Genomic DNA, 27,536 nt, shown 5'->3' on the forward strand with positions numbered 1-27,536 from the left:
GTTGGTGTCAGCACTAGTATCAATTCTACCTACACCAGGTAAGAAGTTTGAGGTTTATTGTGATGCATCCCGACAAGGGTTAGGATGTATGCTGATGCAGGAGGGAAAGGTAGTAGCTTATGCTTCTCGACAGTTAAAGAAGCATGAATGTAACTACCCTACACATGATTTGGAGTTAGCTGCAGTTGTGTTAGCTCTAAAGTTGTGGATACATTACCTGTTTGGTGAGCGATGTCATATATTCATGGATCATAAAAGTCTAAAGCATATCTTTGATTAGAAAGAACTAAACTTGAGATAGGGAAGATGACTCGAATTGATCAAAGACTATGACTGTACCATTGACTATCACCCAGGTAAAGAAAATGTAGTAGTTGATGCTTTAAGTCGAAAAACTAGATCAGCGAGAGCTAGTATCAATTCAGTGAAGGGTACACTGATTCATGAGTTGTATAATGCTAGGGCAGCATTATCAATCGGTCAAAAAGGAGGATTATTAGCTTCATTTCAAGTGCGTCCTACACTCGTAGAAGATATTCTATGTGAGCAATTAAAAGATTCTGATTTTCAGAAGTTAGCTGAAGAAGTAGATAAAAGATTGAGGACGGACTACCAATTAAGAGCTGACAGAGTGCTATTGAAAGAAGGTAGGATTTGCGTACCTAAGAACTTAGCACTTAAATAAGCTATTCTAGAGGAAGCACATAGTTCGACCTATGCTATGCATCCCGGCAGTATGAAGATGTACAGAACATTAAAGAGATCGTATTGGTGGCCTGGTATGAAAAAGGAGATATCAGAGTATGTTGACAGGTGCCTAATATGTCAACAAGTTAAACTAGAAAGACAAAGGCCAGCAGGATTACTTAATCCATTCCCCGTACCAGAGTGGAAATGGGAGCATATTACGATGGATTTCTTGTTTGGATTACCTAAGACACCAGCGAGCTATGATGGTATATGGGTAATTGTGGATAGATTGACAAAGACAACTAAGTTTTTACCTGTTAAAGTTACTTAATTGTATCAGATCGAGACTCCATATTTACATCAAAGTTTTGGCCTAGTTTGCAGAAAGCTATGAGAACCAAGTTATATTTTAGTACTGCTTTTCATCCACAGACGGATGGTCAGTCTGAACGGACAATACAGACATTAGAGGACATGCTGAGAGCATGTGTGTTGCAATTTAAGGGCAGTTGGGATACACATCTGTCGTTAATTGAATTTGCGTATAACAACAGTTACCATTCGAGTATCGGGATGGCACCGTATGAGGCACTATACGGAAGGCTATGTAGAACTTCGATATACTGGAATGAAGTTGGTGAAAGGAAATTACTAGGTCGAGAACTTGTACAACAAACATCAGACAACGTTAAGACTATAAGAGATAATCTTAAAGCGGCTCGGGATAGGCAAAAGAGTTACGCTGATAAGCGAAGAAGAGAATTAGAGTTTGATGTTGGTGACAAAGTATTTCTGAAGTTATCTCCATGGAAGGGAATACTCAGATTCGGTAGGAAAGGAAAATTAAGCCCAAGATATATTGGACCTTATGAGATAATAGAAAGTACGTGCCATATCCTACCCATGTATTGCCTAAGCAACCGGTATAGTTGAAAGAGAATTTGTCTTATGAAGAGGAACCAGTGAAGATTCTTGACAAAAAGGAACAGGTCTTAAGGAATAAGACAATCCCATTGGTAAAAGTACTATGGCGAAACCATAGCACGGAAGAAGCAACATAAGAAGCTGAAGAGAAAATCAGAAACAAGTACCCGCAGTTGTTTAGTTGACAGACTTGTAGCGAAATTTCGAGAACGAAATTTTTATAAGGGGGAGGTAAACGTGAACCCCGAAATCCTAATTTCTCTACTTGAGAATGTTCCTTACTAAGACTAGTGTGATGAGTAGATTGATGTGGAAAATAATGTGGAATGGTAGAGGAAAAGTGGAGATTAGAAGAAAAAAAGGAAATTTGGAAGTTTAACTTTTGGGAAAAATTTGGAAATTTGGCTAAGTATAAATTTTGTGTGTTGATGCGTTGGAAGGGTGGTGTTGATGTGTTGGAAGAGTGGTTGGTGAAGGCATGCGGCTGAAGAAGGAAAAAGAGAGATAATACGTTGGATGACACACAGGTGGGCGAGGCATGCATGTAAAGACAGGCCATGCGTCGAGTAGCCTCGGCCAATGCCTAGGCCATGCATCGAGTAGCCTCAGCCAGCGCCCAGCGCCCAGGTCATGCGTCGATCAACATCATTCAGACGCATGCGTCGAGTGGATACGCCCGTGTGTTGAGCGCACTGCCGAGCGGCCACGCCCATGCATTGAGCGCACTGTCGAGCAACCACGCCCATGTGGTGAGCACCCTATCGAGCAGCCCATGCCATGCACCTATGCGAGTGAGCGAGCGATGGCCAGCACACGCCGCACACCCATGCGTCAAAGTAACACGCCCATGTGCCTAAGCACCCGGCCAAGCGTCAAGGCGCCGCACGCAGCCCATGCGGCCAAGCACACCCATGCATCGAACGGCCAGTGCACCCATGTGTCGAGCAGCCAGCCTATGCAGCGCGCCTATGCATTTGTGGCCAGCATCATGTGCCCATGCCAAATAAGCCGTGCGAGTGAGCCATGTGTCAAAAATGGACGGTCAACCTATGCGTTGGTGATGGTTAGCTCCTTGTGATGGCTAAGTTGAATTGCCATGATAGTGAATTGGCTTATTATACATTGAGAAGAGGCTATGCGTTGCTGATAGACTAGGCATTGAGCAACCAAGAGTTGGATGCATACAAGGATGAAATCATCAGGATAACATCATCAAAACCATGTGTCTTCTTGGGAGGAAAGCCTTAAGCCTTAAGAATTTGAGGTGGTGGCATCAGATTGGAGGCCCATGCGTTGGCAAGGTGGGAAGAAAACACTTAGCTTGTGATGATCACAACATTGCGTTGATGGGGTGAGAAGGAGACAATTGGCCATGTAGCCAAGTAGGCGGTGTCAACTCCGAAGAAGGTTTGGACGCCTAAAAATAGAGCCAAGAGACTTCATTTTTAGTTCACAATTCAGAAATACCATAAAAAGAGTGTGAAAGTTGAGCAAACCTTGTGTTGGAGCTAAATCCATGTGTTAGACATAGAGGACATATTGGACAGTGAGGTCTAAAGAGGACGCATCAACTTGGGACGAGAAGTTCTCCCAATTTACTTGTGCATTTGGAGTGATTCCAAAGCCACCTAAAAGATCTGAAAGTCTCGTTTTCAGGGTAGGGCTGCCTGAAGAAAAGCTCGAAGGGATCAGGCTGGAATTGAGAAGAATACAGAAGGGTCAGGCTGTCGGATCAGTCTGAGCCAGTTATAAAGATTCTATGATTCCGGCCAAACCACGAGGAGTTATGAGCTCAAATTTTAGGGTAAGCTTTATGAGACATTTTAGAATATGTTTTTAGAAGGAAGTATCTCAAAAACAATATTTAGAACTATGAGTAAATGGAGCTGAAATTGAATTTGGATTCTAGGGTGAAAAGGGAGCCCGAGGTAGAAAAGGGAGCTACTAGAGTGAAAAGCTCCTAAGTAATCAAGATGAGTGGCTAAAACGTTTTGACTAAAAAATTTGCTTAAATTTTTTATGACAATGTGTTATAGAAAGTATGTTTTAAAGAAGAATATTCTCATGACAACTAGTTTTACAAAGTGATTTCCAAGCAAGCTATAAATTATGTTTTAGACGTATGCATGAGTGAGAAGTTTGTTAAAAAGTTATTTATATGTGTAACATGCGTTAGTATCTTTAAAGCCATGTTTTTATATGTGTTATACTTTACATGCTTTAAAGAGAAAGTCATTTATGTCTAGTTTTACTTAAAACACGATACCAAAGGACATTTGAGAAGGTATCTGCCCAGCTAGATACTGAAGGACATTTGAGAAGGTATCTGAGCAGAAGTACCTAAGGTATGACGGTACTTAGTATAGCCACGTGCATGTAGGTAGAGTTAGAGATTGAGCAAAAGGGTTCTCTCTTGACTGGTAGTTGGTGTTGGGATTGTTTTACCCATTGTAGGGTTATCCTCAACTAAGAAATAGTTTTACTGTTTTATGATTAAAACAGCTTTATATGTTCTATGCTTGGAAAATGTTTATACTGCAGTACAAGTACTGTAGAAGCTTATATTTCAGTTAAACTCTTTATTGAGATTTTGCATAAGAATCAATTATCTTTCTTAAGTCACTCACTGGGCGTAAGCTCACCCCGTTTTCAAATGTTTTCTTCCCCCCCAGGTAGTGGTCAAACCCTCTGAAGATAGCTTTGCATCTGCTCTGCCACTGTCTCTTATACACATCTAGATGTGTATAAGAGACAGGTACACATGTTACTGTTGTTCATATAAGGACTAGGGTTTGTGGGTTTTAGGACTTGTGAATCTAGTGTTGTAATAACTCTAAATATGTTATGCTTCTAAATTAATAAATTTTGGCCTAAAGATATTCCCTGTATATGAGTTTTATATTGGTATCAGAGTTATTCCACAACAATTAGTAGGCAGTAAGTGTCAGCCACAGGGTTGATAACTATTGCAGTCATGCCCTTCTCTAGGCTAAGAGGGTAGTCTGGAGCGGGGTGTGACACCTACCCTCAACCTCAGAGCGAAGACTCTCTTGCTGGATGCACTCAAACTCTTGTTGCCTACGAAGGTTGTCCTGCTCAAACTTAAAAGTTCTGTTAGTAAGTTCCTTAGCCAAAGCCTCTAAAGACATACCTAACTCTGAAGATTGAGCATGAGTCGACCAGTGTGGTGCTATGAAATCTTGGCCGCCAAAGCCCTGTTGCCATCTTGAGTGTCAATGGCCAAAGGACTCCTCCCGCCAAGAATAGTGAGGCTCATAGTCCCAAGGACCATAATGTTGGGGTTGATGCCCTAAACTCTCGTTGGGTCCTGTAATTTGTAAACAACTGTATTGAACAAACGCTTGTGATGTAATAATATGAGATATTTTATTCACTGCTGTTTATAAAACACGTTTTATTTGCTTTACCACAAACCAATAAACTAAGATCCCTTGTTGTCATTGTAACTTAAGCATGTATGTGGAGACATAAAAGTGGATCATGCCTTAAGCGATAACCAAAATTGTTTGTAGTATATGGATATAGAAGGGAAACCTTATCCTTGTGACACTACGGATGTGGCCTGCTTTGTAGATAGTTACAAGTGTTGTGATGTGCTACAGATGGTCTGATCCGGATCATTCATGTGGAGACATGTGAACGGGGTGTCCTATAAAAAGGAGTTTATATAAGACCGGACCATGAAGTGTATAGTCTCGTTATATAACGTTGTTCATGACAGAGATTTCGCTTCACTAGGATGACCATAGGTAACATGACCTTAATTTTGAGTGAGATGGGAACTCTTGCCTTTAAGGGCGGTTCTTTGATTTGCATAGGTGTGATGGTGAAATTGCCAACTCAAACCTACCACTTTGGGGATTCGTCTGATTGGGGAGCTGGGAACTCAGCTACGTAATTTGGAATTCACTCTTTATCCGAAGCAGGGGTAAGTAGATAGATTGCTCCCTTAAGGGCTGATTTTGGGGCTTGAAGGATGTGGTGCCACACACCTTCTCATGGCCGAGAGGTTTCCACTCATAGTAGGACTATGATGTATTGTTCATTAGAGGGATCGGTGGTACTTAAGGAGTTAAATGTAACTAAAGGGGAAAAACAGTAAATTGGCCCAGCTGTACTTACGAGCATCTGTGAAGAGTTATCGTACTGTTCATTGGTTATATCCGATGGACACAAATATATCTGTGGTGAGAAGAGTGCAGCTTTCGGTCTTTATTGGAATGTCTGGCGGTTAACGAATGGTGGATCTCGTGGCTAAAGAGTTTAGTTAGCTATTCATGTACCATTGGAGTTTCGAGCCATATGTCCATAAGGTTCCCTTGGTAGCTCAATGGATTCAAGTTGAGAATCAGTTTTTAGGTTAGTTTGAAATATTCAAATTGACAAGAGGGAGTTTGATTATATATGATATGATTGACATGGTCAATTATATATGATATAGTTGACATGATGTATGAGATACATTAATTGGAGTAAAAGAATATAAATATGATTTATATCTAGTGGAGGATAAAAAGACTATTGTTGATGTATTGCATATGATGTGATATTAAACCATAGGTTATAAATATAATAATATTATATTTATTTTTTAATTAAATGATTATGGGATAATTGTGGTGGCTTTTTCTCTATAACCGAATGAGTTAGTGGGAGGTTGCATTCAGTTTTCGTAACAAAAAGATAAAATGAAAATGGTTTTCATTTTTCAAGGAATCAGACATTTGCTCACCGATTGTGTATACTGCCTATTGCCTAGCAAATTGAGAGCATACATGACATCTCAGAGTTTTCTAATCGATCGTGTACACGCGTGTTTTACTAAACGATCGCATAGAATTTCCTAAACGATCGTCTAGACGATCACATAACAAGTGATATTTAACATTTTTCTAAGCAATCGTGCACCCGAGCGTTTTACTAAATGATTATCTATACAATCAAGCCCCTTTTACTACACGATCATGTACCTTTACCTAAACGATCAAGCATCTGTCTATATGATAGACTCCCGATATCTCCCACTTGCTTGGTCGTGGTAAACGATCGTTCCTTCCTTCTTCCCTCTACCAAATCCAACATAGCCCACACCTCCTAGATTCTCACTCCGAGAATACCGAGGGTTCCGAGTGGTGGTGTCTTCCCTGCTGCCTTGTTCGTGAGGAGTCTGTTCGTGGGTAGACGATGTTGTGATTTGGTGGATGATAGCTTAGACAATGTCAACGAGAGCGAGAGGTGCAGTCCGTTGATGAGAGCGAGTTTTCTGTGAAGAAGTGTTCTTCAACTGGTATGTATCTTGTTCTCTTTGTTGTTTAAGGTTTCAAAGCATGTCGTAATTTTTTGTTAATGCATAACTAGTCGTTTTGATTGTGTAATTCTATCACAATGAGTTTGGGACGATCTTGCTTCCGCTCAGAGGTGCTCTTTGATAAGAGTTCCTCAACAATTGGCGATGGGAGATGGAAAGGCCACTTCCCAAACGGTGAATCAGGGTATGGGACCAACAATGGTAGGTGGAGGACAACCAGACGGGTTAAAGCAAAAGGGAGTAGTTGAATCGTCACGAAATCCAGGAAAATTGTATGCCATGACTCAAATGGAGTAGGAACCGCTATTGGGCTTTGTGCCCTAAAACTCGTAGATAGTAAATTTTATTAATTGATCGTCATCAATAAAGAGTTATAGATGTTAATTCAATGAATGTTATTGTTTGTGTGGTCTGTCCATTTTATCTTAATAACCCTAAATCCAATAAACTAACATCCAATGTTGCTTTATGAGTCTTGAACTATACAGGGATCAATGTTCAAGATACACCTAAAGGGGTCTATAGTGTAGGGATAAGGTTGGGTACGTTATCTTGGTAACATTTTGGATACGGGCCACTTTGTATTTGATACAATGCAATGATCCAACGTGTTCATGTAGTTGACATACGAGTGGGGGTATCCTATGCAATACGTTTACATAAGACTGGACTGTTAAATAGTGACCACTAGATGTAACACCACCGTTAACTAGTTAGGTTCTTATTTCAATAAGAAGCAACTTAGTCTTAATCCTAAGTATATTATGAACTCCTGTTTGTTGGGAATGTCCTAAAAACTCGTAGTTTGTAACATTAAACATATTTTGTTCACAATAAAATTCTTATTGAAATTTATATCGATTAAGGTGTCATTGAATTACATTATTTTGTAAATCCAATAAACTAACTCATGGCTATAATATGAATACTTAAACTTTATGTAGAGACATAAAGAGGATCAAGTTTTAGTATATGGCCAAAAAGGTCTATAAGCATATGGATAAGATTGGATACCTGATCCTGAGGACACTATGGATACAACCCTCTTTGTATATTGATACAAATGATGTGATCCCAAAATCGTTTATGTAGAGACATGTGAGTGAGGGCATCCTATGCAAAAGATGTTTGCATAAAATTAGACCACGAAATAGGCCATTTTCTTTATAATGACCGTTTACTATTAAAACTGTACTATTTCAATTCGATAACCTAAGGTAACTTAATCTTAGTCTTGAGCTAATTATGTACACTTGTTTATTCGGAATTATTCTTTAATCTGCATGGGTGAGAGTGGTTCAACATCACCACTCAATAAGCCTCCCATTTTAGGGGTAAGACCAGATAGATAGTTTGGGACATAGTCCTACAAGAAAGAATTTATTCATACTCATCTTAGGGTTAGTAGGTAGGTCGTCCCCTTAAATACTGATTCCTGGTCTTGAACAAAGGGGCTCTGCCCTCTCATGAAAAGAGGAAATTGTTGGATTTTATGTCCTAAAACTCGTAGTTTGTAAATTAATAAATATATTCTGTTTTGTTTTTCGATAAAGTTGTTATTGAAATTGTAATCTTGAAATCAAATAAACTAAGGTTCTGAAGCTATTTAATGTAATTTGAACTTTATGTAGTGACATAAATGTGGATCAAGTTCAAATATATAGCCAAAATGGTCTATAGTATATGAATAAGGTTGGGCGCCTTGTTCTGGAGACACTATGGATGTGGCCCACTTTGTAGTTAGTACAAACAATGTGATCCTGAATCGTTCATATAGAGATATGTGAATGGGGGCATCCTATGCAATGAGTTTATATAAGACTGAACCATGAAATAGTCACTTTTTACGTTCTACATGTCGTTTTATGTATAAAACTGACTATTTCGTTAATTGATGACCTAGGTAACTTAATCTTAATCCTAAGCTAACTATGAACTCCTGTTCACTCGGAATTATCCTTAGATCTACATAGGTGAGGGTAGCTCATCATTGTTGGCCCAATAAGCCTCCCATCTTAGAGGTAAGATCAGGTGGATAGCTGGAAACATAAGGTGCAAGACGGAATTCACTCCTACCCGTTATAGGGATAATAGATAGGTTATTCCCTTTAGTACTGAATCCAGTTCTTGAATAAGGGGCCCCACCCTTTCCTTGGCACGAGAGGGGTTCAGTTTATAGGTTGGACCTTAAACTAATTGTTCTTTAAAGGATCAGTGGAACTTAAGAAACAAGATATAGTCTTGAGGGTAAAACGGTTTTTATGACCCAACCGAGATTACGAACAACCTGTGAAGGATTAACTTAATAATCATGGTTATATCAAATGGACACAAATATATCTATAGTGAGGGGAGTGCAACTACGGGACTTTAGTGGAATGACTCGTTAGTTAACGAATGTTGATTAACTCCATCTAAAGAGTTTAGCTAGCTAATTTCAGATCGTTGGAGCCCATGATCTATAGGTCCATTAGGTTCCCCTACTAGCTCATATGGAATAAACTTAGAACAGTATGATAGAATAATTCGAATTATTCGAATTAGGTAGAGAGAGAGAGAAGTCGATAAGTATATGTGATATAGTGGTCGGGTTTTTCAGCTTAGAAATACAACTTTAATATTTAAATGTGATTTAAATATCAAGAATATGAATATGTTCATATTTGGAAGCTCAGAAATAATGGAAATGGTCAAAGTTGTAAAAAGTCAAAGAGTTGACTTTTGACTTTGAAAAGTCAAAACTTTGACCGACTTTATAGTCAAATGTGATTTGAATTTTGAGAAAATGAATGTGGATTCATACTCGGGAGGTTAAAATTAGTCAACACGGAAAAAATCATAAAAAGTCAAAATGTTGACTTTTTGATCAAAGTGACTTTGACCAAATGACTATTTTGCCCTTTGACTATAATTAGTGGGAAAATCCAAACTTTTGTTGGATAATTCCACTAACAAAATAGTGGGCTAGGTGTTGGCTTATAGTGGAGACATTAAGCCCACTAAGTGGTGGATTCTAGGTGTTGTTTTTTTGTGATGTTTTTCATACAATTTTTGCATGCCTTTTTTCTATAAATTGGGCTTTTCAATTTAGTTAAAAGACTTTTTTGCCATTTTGAAAATTAGTTTTCTGATACTTTGGGCTGGAAAATTACAACTTTGTGAAGAAAAAAGGAAACACCCAAACCTACTCAAAATTCCATTCCTTATTTTCATCTCTTTTCTCTCTCTCGGTTCTCTTTATCCACCAGGTCCCACAACTCGGTTCTGAGTCCAGAGGATAGTAGGTCAACTCTAGTGGTGGTCTAAAAGAACAAGTGAGTAATTACAAATTTCCATAAGAAATTTAAAGAGAAAAATGCCAAAATCATAATAAATCCACTTTAGTTCCCATTTCATTCAACACTTGAATAGATAGGAAAAAAACACCCACCAAAAGCAATTGAGAGTAATTCTAGTATGCTCTGATACCACATGATGGAATACGAGACATACACAGTGGAATTGGGACCTAATTACACTTTAATTGCTTCTAAATTAAAGGATAATAACATGCAATTGAAAAAAAAACAATGAATTAAAAGTGTAGAGATGCTACCTTTGAAGCTCCCGAAAGCCGCTTCTCCTCGTTGAATCTCGACCCGAACTCTTTTGGACCACCACTAGAGTTGAGGTCGAGATTCAACAAGGAGAAGCGGCTTTCGAGAGCTTCAAAGGTAGCATCTCTACACTTTTAATTCACTGTTTTTCCTTCAATTGCATGTTATTATCCTTTAATTTAGAAGCAATTAGAGTGTAATTAAGTCCCAATTCCACTGCGTATGTCTCGTATTCCATCAGGAATATGGTTTATTGTTATGACCATAAACCAATTGTTCAATAGAAGATCATCGGAGACTTAAGGAACAAGATGTATTACAGGAGTAAAATGGTAATTTTGACCTAGCTGTAAATATGAACGGCTTGTGAAGAATTAACTTACTGATTATGATTATATCAAGTGGACACAATTATATCTACAGTGATGAGAATGCAACTACTGGGCTTTAGTAGAGTGACCTAGTAGTTAACGATAGTTGATTAGTTCAGTTTAAAGAGTTTAGCCGGTTAATCTCGGATTGTTGGAGTCCATGATTTGTAGGTCCATAAGATCCTCTTACTAGCTCACAAATAGAATAAACCTTAGAATAGAGTGATGAATTCAATTTGAAATATTCAAATTCGAATTAAGGGAATTAATAATTATATATGATGTAATTATACGTTTAATTACCGAGTTAAACGAAATTAAATAATTGGTTAATATTTAAATTTGATTTAAATATTAATTTCATGAATAGAGATTCATAATTGTAGAATTTGTAGTGTAAATAATTTAATGTTGGATATTAAATTATTTTAAATTAACTAAATTGTTTAATTAATTATTTAAATTAATTTTATATAAAATTAATTATATGGATTAATATTATTTAAAATTGGATATTTGAATTTTGTTGCTGAGGAGATTGAAGCTGAATTTGAAGTTTGAAGTCTTCAAAGGTGAGTTATTATGAAACCCTCCTATTATTTGATAAAATTTCTTAATTTGACTCTAAAATCAATGAATTAGAGTGCTTAATGATCTTGATTTCTTCCACTAATTGCATGCTAACTCTTTATCACTGTTCACGAGGGATTGTCCTTTGCTTTGTATAGGTGATAGTGGCCAGTTTTCATTGACCCAATATGCCTACAATTTTGGGGACAAGACCGAGTGAAAAGCTGGGAATATAATAATACAAGATGGAACTCACTCCTTCTCGCCCTAAGGGTAAATAGATGAGTGTTCCCTTAAGTGGTGTCTCTAGGGCTTGAATAAATGGCCCTACCCTTTCATTGGCCCAAGAGGGGTTTCTGTTTATTGATTTGACCATAAATAGGTTGTTTATTAGAGGAGCATTGGTACTTAAGGAATTGGAGATAACCTAAGGGTAAAACAGTAGCTTGACCCAATTGAAGTTAGAACACTCGTGAAGGACTAACTTATTGTTATTGGCCTATATCCGTGGACACATAAATATGTCTATAGTGAGAAGAGTGCAGTTGTGGGTCTTTAGTTGAATGTACCCACAGTTAACAAATATTGATTAACTTGGTTAATGAATTTAGCCAATTAATCTCATATCATTGGAGCTTCTGATCTACAGGTCCATCAAGTTTCCTTGTTAGCTCACTAAAGGATATTTAAGAGGGATGATTTGAGTTGTTCAAATTAATTTGAAGAAACCATATATTAACGTGATTAATATATAATTGATCATGGATATGATCTACAATTCAAATTAAATTGGAAAGTAATATTAGAATACGATTTAATTAATTACTTCAAGTGAATTAGATTCACAAATAATTAACTAATAGAGAGGTATTGCACACATACATAACGATGTTTATGATAATTAAATATATATACATTAAATTATATTTAATGTATAAATAGTTATTTAATTAATATGCAAATTAAATTAAATAAGTGTTAGTTAATTATGCTAATTAATTAAATAAGTGTTATTTATTTAATTAATTATGAAAAAAGGAAATAAGAAAAAGATTAGGAAAATTGCTTGACTCTTCTCTATATAAAGACCTCCCTATGACCCCTTTGGGAGACACTGACACATATACTGACAACACACAAAACAAAGTATTATTGTGTAAAATTATCCCTAAGCCACAAAGAGAATTCTCTTTACTCTCCAAAACCCTTTTCTTCTCTCTCTCTCCTAATAGTTGGATACCACCTATCCCTCTATTGGAATCCTAGAGAATAATTAGGCTACTCTCGTGGTAGTGTTCGAGATTGTTCAAGAAATCGTTCGTGATCAAGATCATTGGAGGAGTCGTTCGTTGAACTTTGAGATGATTGTTTGTGAAGATTAGGAATCTACAAAGGTAAAAATGGTTCTAATCTTTTTCTCTAAAGCATGCTATATTACATGTTTATATTTTGTTTTAATATACTGAATTTGTTTATGTAAAAATCGAATTGCGGGATACAAGGCTTTCTCACACAAACACTTCCGCCGCGGGATTCGATCCCTTAACAAACAAGGGTAAAAACCCAAAACTGTAGGTGTTAAAGTATGTAAATACTGTCTGAACAAAACTTGTTTTTATAAATAAAATCTCTTTTCATAAGTTATTATTAAATTGCAAAAGAAATTTCGAGGACAAATTTTTTTTAGGGGATAGAATTGTAACACCTGAGTCCTCATGGGATTCCTTAGGTTGAGAGGAGAATTTAGAATTAAAAGCCTTGAAGGGAAAAGATTGGCTAAGTACCTAAACTATACCTTAGAGGAAGGAAAACTTTCTAAGTGTTGGAAACATAAAATGATTGGGGTAAAAAATTTGACTAAGTGTCCAAACTATGCTATGAAAATAAGAGTTGAATTCATAGCATAGGGAAGAATAAGGAATGTTACCTAAAATAGTCGGTAGATTTATAGCATAGCAAGTGAGGTCATAGCATAATAGCATAATTTCGTAGCATAGACTAAGAAGTTTAACTCATAATATAGGAACACTATCTTGGGCACATAGTGTGGGATGCATGGAGCAAGTTAGACACATAGAAGACCTCCAAGTAACCCTAGTCGAACAACTTGGACACATAAAGAAGTTACCTTGGACATGTGGAAGGCATCTTGGAAGTTATACTATGAAATTGAGGAAAACTATACTATGAGAGAAGAGTTATGTTATGAGCATAGAGAAGTATGCTATGAGAATAAGGAACTATGATGTGAACTTTAAGAAACTCCAAGTTGGTCTAGGAAAGTGAATAATTAACTAAGTACTAAGGATATGAGAAGTAGGGGCTTAACCTTGGATAAGATATTTCAAGTGGAACATATTGTGAAAAGAGGAGGAAGACTTGGGCGCATACTAGGATAAGATTAGACATGTTGTTGGGGATGATGTTCTAAAGTCTCGTGTCCTGTAGTTTGTAAACACAGTTTGTACGAATGCTTGTGATGTATAATATATGATATTTACTTTACTACTCGATTTTGCACATTGGATGTTTTATTTTCTTTACCACAAACCATAAACTAAAATCCCTGGTTATCATTATGTAACTTAAGCATGTATGTGGTGACATACAAGTGGATCATGTCTTAAGTGATAACCAAAATGGTTAGTAGTATATAGATATAGGAGGGAAACCTTATCCTGGTAACGCTATGGATGTGACCCGCTTTGTGGAATGGTCACAAGTGTTGTGACTTGCGGTCTTTTGATTTGTATGGGTACGAGTGGCTAGGTCGCCGATTCAAACCTACCACTTTGGGGATTCGTCTAATTTGGGAGCTGGGAATTCAGCTGCACAAAATAGAATTCACTTATTCCCCAAAGTAGGGGTAAGTAGATAGATTGCTCCCTTAAAGGCTGATCTCGGGCTTGAACGATGTGGCGCCACACACCTTCTCATGGCCTGAAAGGTGTCCACACATAGTAGGACTATGTTGTATTGTTCATTAGAGGGATCAATGGTACTTAAGGAGTTAGATGTAACTACAAGGGCAAAATGGTAAATTGGCCCAGCTGTACTTACAATCATCTGTGAAGGGTTATCGTACTGTTGATTGATTATATCCGACGGACACATAAATATACTGTGGTAAGAAGAGTTTAGTTGTTAGTATTTAGTGGAATGTCTGGCAATTAACGGATGGTGGATCTCGTGGCTAAAGAGTTTAGTTAATTATTCAAATACCGTTGGAGCTTCGAGCCATAGATTCATAAGGTCCCCTTGGTAGCTTAATGGATTCAAGTTGAGAATCAGTTTTTGGGTCAGTTTGAAATGTTCAAATTGACAAGAGGGAGTTCGATTATATATAGTATGACTGAACTGGTTAATTATATATATATGATTGACTTTATATATGAGATACATTAAATGGAGGAAAATGGATATAAATATGATTTATATCTAGTGAAGGAGAAAACACTAAGGTTGATATATGGAATTAAACTATAGGTTAATGAATATAATATGATTATATTTATTATTTTATTTTGACAATTATGAGATAATTGTGCATGCCGCATTTTCTCCATAACCGTGCGTTAGTGGGAAGTTTGATTCAATTTTCGTAACTGAAGAATAAAATGAAAATTGTTTTCAATTTTGCAAGATAATCGAAAGATCACGGTTAATTGTTAACGGTGTGTTTACTGCCCATCGCTCAGTAAATTCAGAGACTATACGATAGCTCGCTTTTACTAAACGAGCATGCCATCTTTCTAAACAATCGCTTAGCGTCCGAGCATTTACTAAATGATCGTATAGACGATCGTTGCCCTTTTCCTACACGATCATGTACCTCACCTAAACGATCAAGCATTTTGTCTATACGATAGACGCAACCATCTCTCACTTGCTTGATCGTTGTATATGATCTTTCTCTCCTCCTACTCTCTACCAAATTCGAACAGAGCCCACTCTTTGGATTCTCACACTGAGAATACTAAGGGTTCCAAGTGGTGGTGTCATCTCCATTTCCTTCTGTTCGTGTGAAGACCGTTCTTGGTAGACGAGTGGTGGTGTTGCTGAGCGATTGGCTTGCCGATCCAGCGAGAACGAGAGGAGCTCATTCGCTTGGAGATAGCGAGATTTCTACTGAAGAGAGTCTTCAAGGTAAGTTTTCTTGTTCTCGTGTTTGTTATTTTAATGTATGCTGGTAATTTATAGTTTGATGCATATTTGTATGTTTGAATGTAAATGTGGTAATTATGTCACAATGTCTTTGGAAAGATTCGCTTTCGCTAAGAGGTACTATTGTATAAGAGTTCCTTTAGGATGCATATTAGAGGGACTTGGATGCAAAAAAAGGATCTTTTTGGGATGCCTAGGGTTAAGTGAATGCATGGGAAAGAAATTGGTTAAGTCTGGAAGGATCATGCGTTGAACTATGAAGAACCAAGTATAAGCTATAGGGTTGGACACATAGTCCTTGGAAGATGGACGCACATAGAAACTTAGGGTGAAAATTGGACTAAGTGTTGGACAACATAAGACATAAGTGAAGAAGCCCTAGGGAAAAATTGGTGGTTAGGCGCATAGGGAATAAAGTGGGCACATGGTTGTACAATTTTTGACACTTAGGACACAATCAAGGGAAGAAACCATGTTATGAGAAGGAAGTTAGATCTAAGAAGGAAGAAACGGAAAAGTTGAACACATGGAAGAGGGGACCATGCGTCCAACAAGAGGCCTCTATGCATTGAGCAAGGCTACTATGAAAACGAAGTGAGAAACGTGGCTTAACCAAATGAGGTTGTAATTAACCTAAGTAGGTGGTAGAAGTCTGTGCAGCAAAGTTGAGCACGCAAAACTTGGGACGACCACATCAAAGGTTGGCATGCGTTGGATAGGTTTTGGTGAAGACACAACCTACTTACATGCAAGTAGGTGGTGTCTCAACGAGAGGAAAACACTTAAAATATCCACAAGAAAGAGGTGGCATGCATCGGGAGTGGAAGGGATGACAAGGATGGGTTCTTAATGAAGATAATTCCAAATCACAATCATGAATGAACATTACATTTATAGTCATCTACAAAAACATGCGGTTATAGAATTAATAAAGAAATTACAGCATGAAAACTCAAATGAAAAAAGAGAAAACTTTACAAACATTTGAAGATGCGTCTCCACGCTCCTTTGCGCACGACTACTCGAACAACAACAACCTCGAATGCTCGATCTACACGGCCGTAACACAGCACGAACACTTCATGCTCGTTCTCAATGATCACCTCGGTCACGACCTCCTCAGCAACATGAACGACCTCTATAGAACCTCGACGGTGTCAAGTTGAGTATGACACCACCAAGAAGGCTACCTTGGTATTCTCGGTGTGAGAATTCAGAGGGTGGGCTCTGTTTGAACTTGCTATGAGGCAGACGAAGGAGGAAACACCGATCGTGTACACGACTGGGCAAGTGGGAGATGGCGGAGACCTATCGTATAGGTCGATGCCCAATCGTTTAGCTAAAGCTATGCGATCGTCTAACAAAAGCTATGCAATCGTTTAGCTCGGTCTATCACCTACAAACACTACACGATCGCTTACTTTGGGTAAGCAATTGTCTAAAAAAAGCTATGCGATCGTTTGGTAAATATTGTATGATCGTTTAGCTCACCACTGCATGATCGTTTAGCTAGCCCAAGCTGTCGTTTAGTAAATCTATATATACTTGACAACTCCGTGAGATTCTTTTTACCGAGAGAAATCTCAAAAACCTTTTCAACATTTACTAAAATTAGGAAAACCATTTTCCTTTTATCTCACGGTTACCATGAATCCAATAACCACCCACTCAATTGGTTATTAAAGAAAAAGAATTAATTATCCAATAATTAATATTATTATAAATATAAATGATAACCAACTTATCATACTATATTTATAACCTATAATTTTAATATTTCATCTCATGGAACATATAAACTATAGTTCTTTTTCTATTCTATGGTACTTAATATAAGTCTCATTTACATCAATCTTCCACTAGAGGTATCTCATACATTATACCGATTACCTCTTGTCAATTTGAACATTTCAAATCAACACTAATAACTGATCCTCAACTAAATCCATTGAGCTACCAAGGGGACCTTGTGGACCTATAGCTCGAAGCTCTAAAGGTACGTGAATAACTTACTAAACTCTTTAGTAACGAGATCCACCATCCGTTAACTGCCAGACACTCCACTAAAGACCGACAGCTGAACTCTCCTTACTACAAATATATTATGTGTCCATCTTAATCGATCAGCAGTGTGACAACCCTTCACAGATCGCTCGTAAGTACAACTGGACCAAAAACCGTTATGCCCCTATAGTTACATCTGTCTCCTTAAGTACCACTGATCCCTCTAATGAACATAAGTCATAGTCCTACTATGACTGAGTCTTTTCTTTCAGAGAGAAGCTGTGGCCACTATGTTCAAACCCTGGAATCAGCCCTTAAGGGAGTAATCTCTCTATTTATTCCTGCTTTGGAAAAGAAGTGAATTCCATCTTGTGGATTAAGTTCCCAGCTCCCAGATCAAACAAGTCCCCAAAAAGGTAGGCATATTGAGTTGGCAATCTAGCCACTCTCACCCATACTAATCAAAAGACCGCCCTCAAAGGCAGGAGTTCCCAAAACACTCAGGATTAAGGTCGTGTCACTTATGGTCGTTTAGGTGAGATGCAAGTATCAAGTATCAACGCCGTTATATACAGAGTCTAGTCATCTCGTGGTCCAAGTCTTATACAAACTCTTTGTATAGGACACCTCCGTTCGCAGTCTCAACATGAATGGTTAGAATTTACCATCTGTAGTAGTTTACAACACTTGTAAATCTCTTCAAAGCGGGTCGTATCCATAGTGTCACCAAGATTAGGTATCCCACCTTAATCCTTATACTACAAACCTATTTAGGTTATCACTTAAGGCATGATCCACTTGTGTATTACATATACATGCTTAAGTTCACATAAAATAACCAAGGAGCTTTGTTTATTGGATATGAGTTAATGCGAAAATTAAATATTTATTTTATTCAGTAAACAATGTGTATCTTTACAAAACAACGAGACTTCGAGAGAATTGGGACACCAATTCCAACAATCTCCCACTTTTCCTAATGACTCAAGAGGCTAATGTACAATACAATATAAAAATGTACAATATACAATAAACTAGGACATACCCTAGCATCATCTCCCACTTGCCCTAGATAAGATGTCGTATGTCCTGCAGACCCAGACTCTCCAGGTGACTCTCGAACACTTTAGCCATGAAGGCCTTTGTAAAGGGATCAGTAACGTTGTGCTCCAATGCGATCTTCGTGACTATCACATCACCGCGATACACAATCTCCCTGATCAAGTGATATTTTCGTTCTATATGTTTAACCCGACGATGATTTCGAGGTTCCTTCGAATTTGCCACAGCCCCGCTGTTATCACAATAAAGAGTGATAGGCAAATCCATATTTGGAACAAATTCCAAATCTGAAAGGAACTTCCTAGCCAAACAGCCTTCTTAGCTGTTTCACAAGCTGCTACATATTCGGCTTCCATAGTGGAGTCTGTGATGCATCCTTGCTTGATGGTTTTCCAGATTACAGCCCCTCCATTCAGAGTAAACACTGACCTGATGTCGATTTGCAAGAATCTCTGATCTCGAGAACATACTTTGCCTCACCCAAATCTTTCATTTGGAATTGGGCAGCTAGCCAACCTTTAATGTCAGTCAGATACCCTACATCATTCTCAATGAGTAGGATATCATCCACATACAGTACCAGGAAAGCTACTGAGTTGTTGATGATCTTCTTGTAAACACAAGGCTCATCAACATTTTGGTCAAAGCCAAATGATTTAACAGCAGTGACAAATCTAATGTTCCAAGATCTAGATGTTTGTTTCAGTCCATAAATGGCCTTACTAAGCTTGCAAACTGTTTGCTCTTGATTTGAAACGATGAACCCCTCTGGTTGAGTCATATAGATGGTTTTCTCAAGATTACAATTAAGAAAGGTTGTCTTGACATCCATTTTCGATATTTCATAATCATAAAACGTGGCTATGGACAGGAGAATCCATATAGACTTGAGCATGACAATAGGTGAGAAAGTTTCCTCATAGTCAACTCCCTCAACCTAGGTATAACCCTTTGCCACGAGTCTAGCCTTAAAGGTTTGCACCTTTCCATCTATGCCCCTCTTTCGCTTATAGATCCACTTACACCCAATAGGTCTTACCCCATCAGGTGGACCAATAATCTCCCAGACGTTATTGAAGTACATAGACTTCATTTCCTGGTTCATGGTTTTTACCCATTCATCTTTGTCAACATGCTCCATTGCTTTCTTAAAAGACAATGTATCCTCCCCATCATTCATAATGACGTTTTGGGCTTCAGTCAAACCCATCCGATGGGTTCATAACCCTCCCACTACGTCGAGGCAGTCTCAACTCTTGAGCTGGTTGATTAGACGTTCCGACCTCAACAACTCTTATTGATCTGTCGGGCTGTTCAACAACTCTTGTTGAACCCTCAGCAGTCTCAGTCTCACTTGAGATCTCACGTAAAATGAGCTTACTTCGTGGCTTATGATCCCTCATGTGATCTTCTTCCAAAAAGATAGCATTTATGGAAACAAACACTTTGTTCTCACTCGGATCATAGAAGTATCCTCCTCTTGTTTCCTTGGGGTAGCCTACAAAGAGGCAAACCTTCCAACGTGGTTCCAACTTCTTGGGTTAATCGCTAGCACATGTGTCGGACATCCCAAAATTCAAGTGGTGTAAACTACCTTTATGGCCTCTCCATAACTCAAAAGGTGTTTCAGAAAAACTTTTCGAGGGAACGTTATTCAGGATATAACATGCAGTCTGTACTGCATAATCCTAAAACGAGTCTGGAAGATGAGCATAACCCATCATAGACCGAACCATGTCCAACAAGGTTCTATTTCTCCTTTCTGATACACCATTCTGCTGAGGTGTACCAAGGGCCGAGAGTTGGGATGCAATCCTATGTTCTATCATATAATTCTGGAATTGGATCTTCACCACGATCAGATCGTAGTATTTTTATCTTCTTACCTAACAAGTTTTCAACTTCAACCTTATACTCCTTGAACTTGTCAAGGGCTTCAAACTTACGTTGCATTAGGAAGAGATACCCAAACCTTGAATAATCATCTATGAAAGAGATGAAATATTCATACCCACCTCGAGCTCTAACATTCATCGGACTACAGAGGTCTGAATGTACAAGCTCCAAGGCTTCCTTGGCTCTGTAACATTTTCCAAGGTTATTTGGTCATCTTACCTTCGAGACATGATTCACATACCGACAAGGAGTTTTCTTCTAAACTCTTTAGAAGTCCACTTTGCACCAACTTCTCAATCCTATTGAGGTTGATGTGACCTAACCTTAGATGCCAAAGATGGGTGTTTGTCTTTGGAGAAACCTTTAGTCTTTTAGCTGTTGTTGTCGTACTGAACATTTTAGTGTTAAACAAAGCTGTTATGACTAACGACCTTAGTATATATAAGTTATTTTTCATTGAACCATAACCAATCTCCATTCTATTCTTAAAAATAAATACTTTATTCTTAGAAAAGGAGACAGTATTGCTTTGCTAAATGAGACAAGAAACTGAGATTAAGTTCCTCATAATATGAGAAACTACAAAAACATTATCCAGTAAGAGATAACATTTCTTGTCAACAAATAACTTCAACCTTCCTACCGCAACAGCTGAAACAACCTCACCAGTACCGACTCGAAGAGTCATCTCTCCCTATGGCAACATTTGCCAGGAACTGAATCCTTGGTAAGAGGAACTGACATGATTGGTAGCACCTGAATCGAAGATCCAGGAAGAATCAACATTCTCTACCAAACACGTCTTCAAGACCAATAAATCATATTTACTGTCTTGTCTCCTCTTTTGAAGAGTAGTGGGATCGAGGTCGTTTGCTACGAAATTCGTTTCACACGATTCTTTCCACTGTAAGTAATCGGTCATTTTAAAAGCTTTAAATGGAAATACTAACGAGTTTCTGAAAAGAAAAGCACATTGACCTACGGTTTTAAGCAAATACCCATTGTAAAACAAAAACAACATCCTATAATATTTTAACAAAACTAACATGAACCCCGTGTGACATCTAGTTTCGCAATGACGCTTCAAAGGTTTAGGACAAAAGCCGTTGAAGAGAGGTCAATTATCCCTCCTCTGAATTGAGAAGTTCTTAACCAGTCATTAATACCATAACAACTCTTGCTCCTATAACGACTAGCCATCATTGATTTACTCAAGAGATCATTAACTTGCTTAACAATCTTCCGTAAGTGTGACCCGCCATTTTAAGCCCTAGAGGTCCACCCCAAAAGGCCAATCCAAAGGGAAAAATCTGATTGGGACAAAACCTAAAGCGACTCTATCCATTTCTGGAGTTCACCTTGATAATGACCAACTGCACAAAACCCATCCGAAGGGGGACGCACTAAGGCGACACGAGGGAGTACAGAATGATCTCACAGTGTGAACCAATGACAAAGACCATGGAACGTGTTGACACACATCCTTCACCAACTTACTATAAATACTTTCTCTGTTCACCTTGATATTGACCCATGCAAACACCATTCGAAGGGGGATGCTCCTAGGGCACCACGAGGCTAAGCATGAATCTCACGGTGTGAACATACAGGGAGCAACGTGAGTGGAATTAGACATATCTTATACTCCTCTTCCTCCCACTCAGTATTTTATAACCTAGGGTTTAGCTTACTTAGAAAAAACACGGTTAAGGATTTTAACTAAATGACCTTTAGGTTTGCCCAAGAGTAACATTTACTTTGGATTTTAACTCTGAATTATTGATTTTAAGTCTATGGTTAGAATAAGCACTATTTTCTATTAACGCATCGCATGCATCCTAAAGATAGGATATGATTGTGTGTGGTCACCTTGTTGGATTTTATGTCCTAAAACTCGTAGTTTGTAAATTAATAAACATATTTTGTGTTGTTTTTGGATAAAGTTGTTATTGAAATTGTAATCTTAAGTCCAATAAACTAAGGTCCTGAGGCTATTTAATGTAGTTTAAACTTTATGTAGTGACATAAAGGTGGATCAAGTTCAAATATATAGCCAAAATGGTCTATAGTATATGAATAAGGTTGGGCGCCTTGTTCTGGGGACGCTATGGATGTGGCCCACTTTGTAATTAGTACAAATGATGTTATTGTGAATCGTTCATATAGAAATATGTGAGTGGGGGCATCCTATATAATGAGTTTGCATAAAACTGAACTATGAAATAGTCACTTTTTACGTTCTAAATGTCGTTTTATGTATAAAACTGGCTATTTCGTTAATTGATGACCTAGGTAACTTAATCTTAATCCTCAGCTAATTATGAACTCTTGTTCACTTGGAATTATCCTTAGATCTGTATAGGTGAGAGAAGCTCATCATCACTGGCCAATAAGCCTCCCATTTCAGGGGTAAGATGAGGTGGATAGCTGGGAACATAGGGTGCAAGACGGAATTCACTCCTACCCGTTATAGGGATAGTAGATAGGTTGTTCCCTTTAGTACTGAATCCAGGTCTTGAATAAGGGGCCCCACCCTCTCCTTGGGCCAAGAGGGGTTCGATTTATAGGTTGGACCTTAAACCAATTGTTCATTAGAGGATCAGTAGAACTTAAGGAACAAGATATAGTCTTGGGGGTAAAACAGTTTTTATGACCCAGTCGAGATTACGAACAACTTGTGAAGGATTAGCTTACTAATCAATGGTTATATCAAATGGACACAAATATATTTATAGTGAGGGGACTGCAACTACGAGACTATAGTGGAATGACCCGTTAGTTAATAAATGTTGATTAGCTCTGTCTAAAAGAGTTTTAGCCAACTAATCTCGGATCATTGGAGCCTATGATCTATAGGTCCATTAGGTTCCCCTACTAGCTCATATGGAATAAACTTAGAACAGTATGATAGAATAATTCAAATTGTTCAAATTAGGTGAAGAAAGAGAAGTCGATAAGTATATGTAATATAGTGGTCGGGTTTTTCAGTTTAGAGATACAGCTTTAATATTTAAATTTGATTTAAATATCAAGAATATGAATACGTTCATATTCGGAAGCTCGAAAATAATGGAAATGGTCAAAGATGTAAAAAGAAAAAGAGTTGACTTTTGACTTTGAAAAGTCAAACTTTGACCGACCTTATATTCAAATATGATTTGAATTTCGAGAAAATGAATGCGGATTCATGCTCGGGAGGTCAAAATTAGTCAACACGGAAAAAATCATAAAAAGTCAAAATGTTGACTTTTTGGTCAAAGTTTGACTTTGACAAAATGACTATTTTGCCCTTTGACTAAAGTTAGTGGGAAAATCCAAACTTTTGTTGGATAATTCCACTAACAAAATAGTGGAAGGTGTTGGCTTATAGTGGAGACATTAAGTCCACTTAGATAGTGGATTCTAGGTGTTGGCTTATAGCTGACCTAAGATTATTCCTATCTCTAGTGAATAATAGTTTACATTGCTTAATGCAACCAACCACTTACCCTCCCAGACAGTTAGTTGTTGCTAACTTTACTTATAGACAAGCGTTGCGTTAGCTTCACACTAAGCAAATAAGGTTTACTCACACACTCATGCAATGCACTAAGTGATGCAATGAAGTTATGGATGCTAAGTAAAGAAAGATGGAGAGGAATCGAAGGAAACACAGAAATGCATTGAACACATCATGTATTAATTCCTTAATCACAAAATGTAATACAATACAATATGAGAAAAGAAGGGAAAATGAAATGATCAACTGAAAGTAATGTCTTGCTTCCCGTGGATGTGCATTAAAGCTACCGGTGGTGCCATGGATGGGCGGTGGAGCTGACTCTCTCGAGATCTAGCTCTGGTTGAAGGCTCCAGTCATCATTCGGGATGGAAGAAGGAGATGAAGAACTCTCTAGCTTTCTTTTCACGCATTTTTCTGGATCATAAGGATCTGCTTTAAGGCAAACCTTAAGCGAAAACCTTGGATGAGTTGAAATTCTGCTCATTGGCTTCTTTATATAGAGCTTGGATCGCCGACAACATTAATGGACTGCTTTGATTCTGACATTCGCGGCGTGTTAGTCCTTTTTTGAATCTCTGCTGCTAACGACATGGTAGGTGAAATGTCAACATCAGCTTTTAATTTTGCCAAGATGTATGTTGATGTGTTCATTCCACCAACCTTGTGTTGATCCTTCTATTATGCGTTATCGTGTAGCCGTAATCGTTCAGTGACCGCATTCGCTTAATACTGCAACTTTGACACGATGACCGCAATCGCTTGACAAGCGCAACTCCCACGCGATGGACGCATGCGACTGATTACCGCAACACCCATGCGTTGATCGAATGCATTCGCCTTTGTGATGGAGAGTTTCTCCGCATGCGATCGTCTATGTGGTGGTTTGGCCTCCGCATTTGCATCCACTTCTTGCATTAGCTACAAAAATAGAACATTGAACGCATAATAACACATAATAATGGGTCAGTCGAGATTCATCATGCTAAACATCGCAAGCTCATTTTCTCATGAATTCCTAACATAATTACCGCATATTCTTCTCAACAACCCTCATAATTCTAAATAAAAGGCCTAAGATGACATGCATTTCTGCATGTCATCACCTGGCTCTGATACCAATTGAAGGAAATCGGATCCGGGATTTCCATGAGCAACGAAAATAAGATAATTCCAAATCACATTCATGAATGAATATTACATTTATAGTCGTCTACAAAAACATGTGGTTATACAATTAATAAAGAAATTACAGCATGAAAACTCAAATGAACAAAGAGAAAACTCTACGAACATTTGAAGATGCGTCTCCACGCTCCTTTCGCATGACCGCTTTAACAATAGCAACCTCGAATGCTCGATCTACACAACTACAACACAACATGAACACTTTGCGCTCGTCCTCAACGATCGCCTCGGTCACGACCTTCTCAGCAACACGAACGACCTCCACAGAACCTCGACAGTGTCGAGTTGTGTATGACACCACCAAGAAGGCTACCTTGGTAGTCTCGGTGTGAGAATCTAGAGGGTGGGCTATGTTCAGACTTGGTATGAGGCAGACGAAGGAGGAAACACCAATCATATACACGATTGGGCAAGTGAGAGATGGCAGAGACCTATCGTATAGGTTAATGCCCAATCATTTAGCTAAGGCTATGCGATCGTCTAGTAAAAGCTATGCGATCATTTAGCTCATCGTTTATCTCGATCTATCGCCTACAGACACTACACGATCGTTTACCTTGGGTAAGTGATTGTCTAACAAAAGCTATGCGATCATTTGGTAAATATTGTACAATCGTTTAACTCACCACTGCACGATCATTTAGCTAGCCCAAGCTGTCGTTTAGTAAATCTATGTTTACTTGACAATTCCGTGAGATTCTTTTTACCGAGAGAAATCTCAAAAAACTTTTCAACAGTTACTAAAATTAGGAAACCATTTTCTTTTATCTCACGGTTACCATGAATTCAATAACCACCCACTCAATTGGTTATTAAAGAAAAAAATTAATTATCCAATAATTAATATTATTATAAATATAAATGATAACCAACTTATCATACTATATTTATAACCTATAGTTTTAATATTTCATCTCATGAAACATATAAACCATAGTTCTTTTTCTATTTGTTGGTACTTAATATAAATCTCATTTACATCAATCTTCTACTAGATGTATCTCATACATTATACCGATTATATCATATATAATCAAAATATCTCATGTCAATTTGAACATTTCAAATCAACACCAATAACTGATCCTCAACTGAATCTATTGAGCTACCAAGGGGACCTTATGAACCTATAGCTCGAAGCTTTAAAGGTACGTGAATAACTGACTAAACTCTTTAGTCACGGGATCCACCATAACTGCCAGGCACTCCCCTAAAGACCGACAGCTGAACTCTCCTTACTACAGATATATTATGTGTCCATCTTAATCAATCAGCAGTGCGACAACCCTTCACAGATCGCTTGTAAGTACAACTGGGCCAAAAATCGTTATGCCCTTGTAGTTACATTTATCTCTTTAAGTACCACTGGTTTCTCTAATGAACATAAGTCATAGTCCTACTATGACTGAGTCTCCTCTTCCAAAGAGAAGTTGTGGCCACTATGTTCAAGCCCCAGAATCAGCCCTTAAGGAAACAATCTCTCTACTTATCCCTACTTCGGAAAAGAAATGAATTCCATCTTGTGGATTGAGTTCCCAGCTCCCAGATCAGACAAGTCCCCTAAAAGGTAGGCATGTTGAGTTGGCAACCTGGCCACTCTCACCCATATTAATCAAAGGACCGCCCTCAAAGGCATGAGTTCCCAAAACACTCAAGATTGAGGTCATGTCACCTATGGTCGTTTAGGTGAGATGCAAGTCTCTAGTATCAACGACGTTATATACAGAGTCTAGTCATCTCGTGGTCCAGATCTTATACAAACTTTTTGTATAGGACACCCTCGCTCGCACGTCTCCACATGAATGGTTAGGATGTACCATCTGTAGTAGTTTACAACACTTGTAAATCTCCATAAAGCGGGTCGTATCCATAGTGTCATCAGGATCAGGTATCCCACCTTAATCCTTATACTACAGACCTATTTAGGTTATCACGTAAGGCATGATTCACTTGTATAACACATATACATGCTTAAGTTCACATAAGATAACCAAGGAGCTTTATTTATTGGATATGAGTAAATGCAGAATTAAATAACATTTATTTTATTCAGTAAACAATGTATATCTTTACAAAACAACGAGACTTCGGGAGAATTAGGACACCAATCCCAACACTTAAAACCTATAAATACCCTCTGAGGTTCACATTTCATTCCATAACTCAAAAATTTCTTGAAAAATACTCAAGAAGAAAGTGATTAGAGGAATTTTTGAGTGACCATGCATTGAGGAGCTCACCTA

At 38.0% G+C, this 27,536-nt stretch overlaps 1 pseudogene; it reads left to right on the forward strand.

Moving 5' to 3' along the window:
- Positions 1 to 1,263: 1,263 nt before the first annotated feature.
- Positions 1,264 to 27,536, forward strand: part of LOC120081062 — a 35,550-nt pseudogene continuing 9,277 nt past the window's right edge.

The sequence above is a fragment of the Benincasa hispida genome, chromosome 7 (genome assembly GCF_009727055.1).
Source record: "Benincasa hispida cultivar B227 chromosome 7, ASM972705v1, whole genome shotgun sequence".
Classification (NCBI taxonomy): domain Eukaryota; kingdom Viridiplantae; phylum Streptophyta; class Magnoliopsida; order Cucurbitales; family Cucurbitaceae; genus Benincasa; species Benincasa hispida.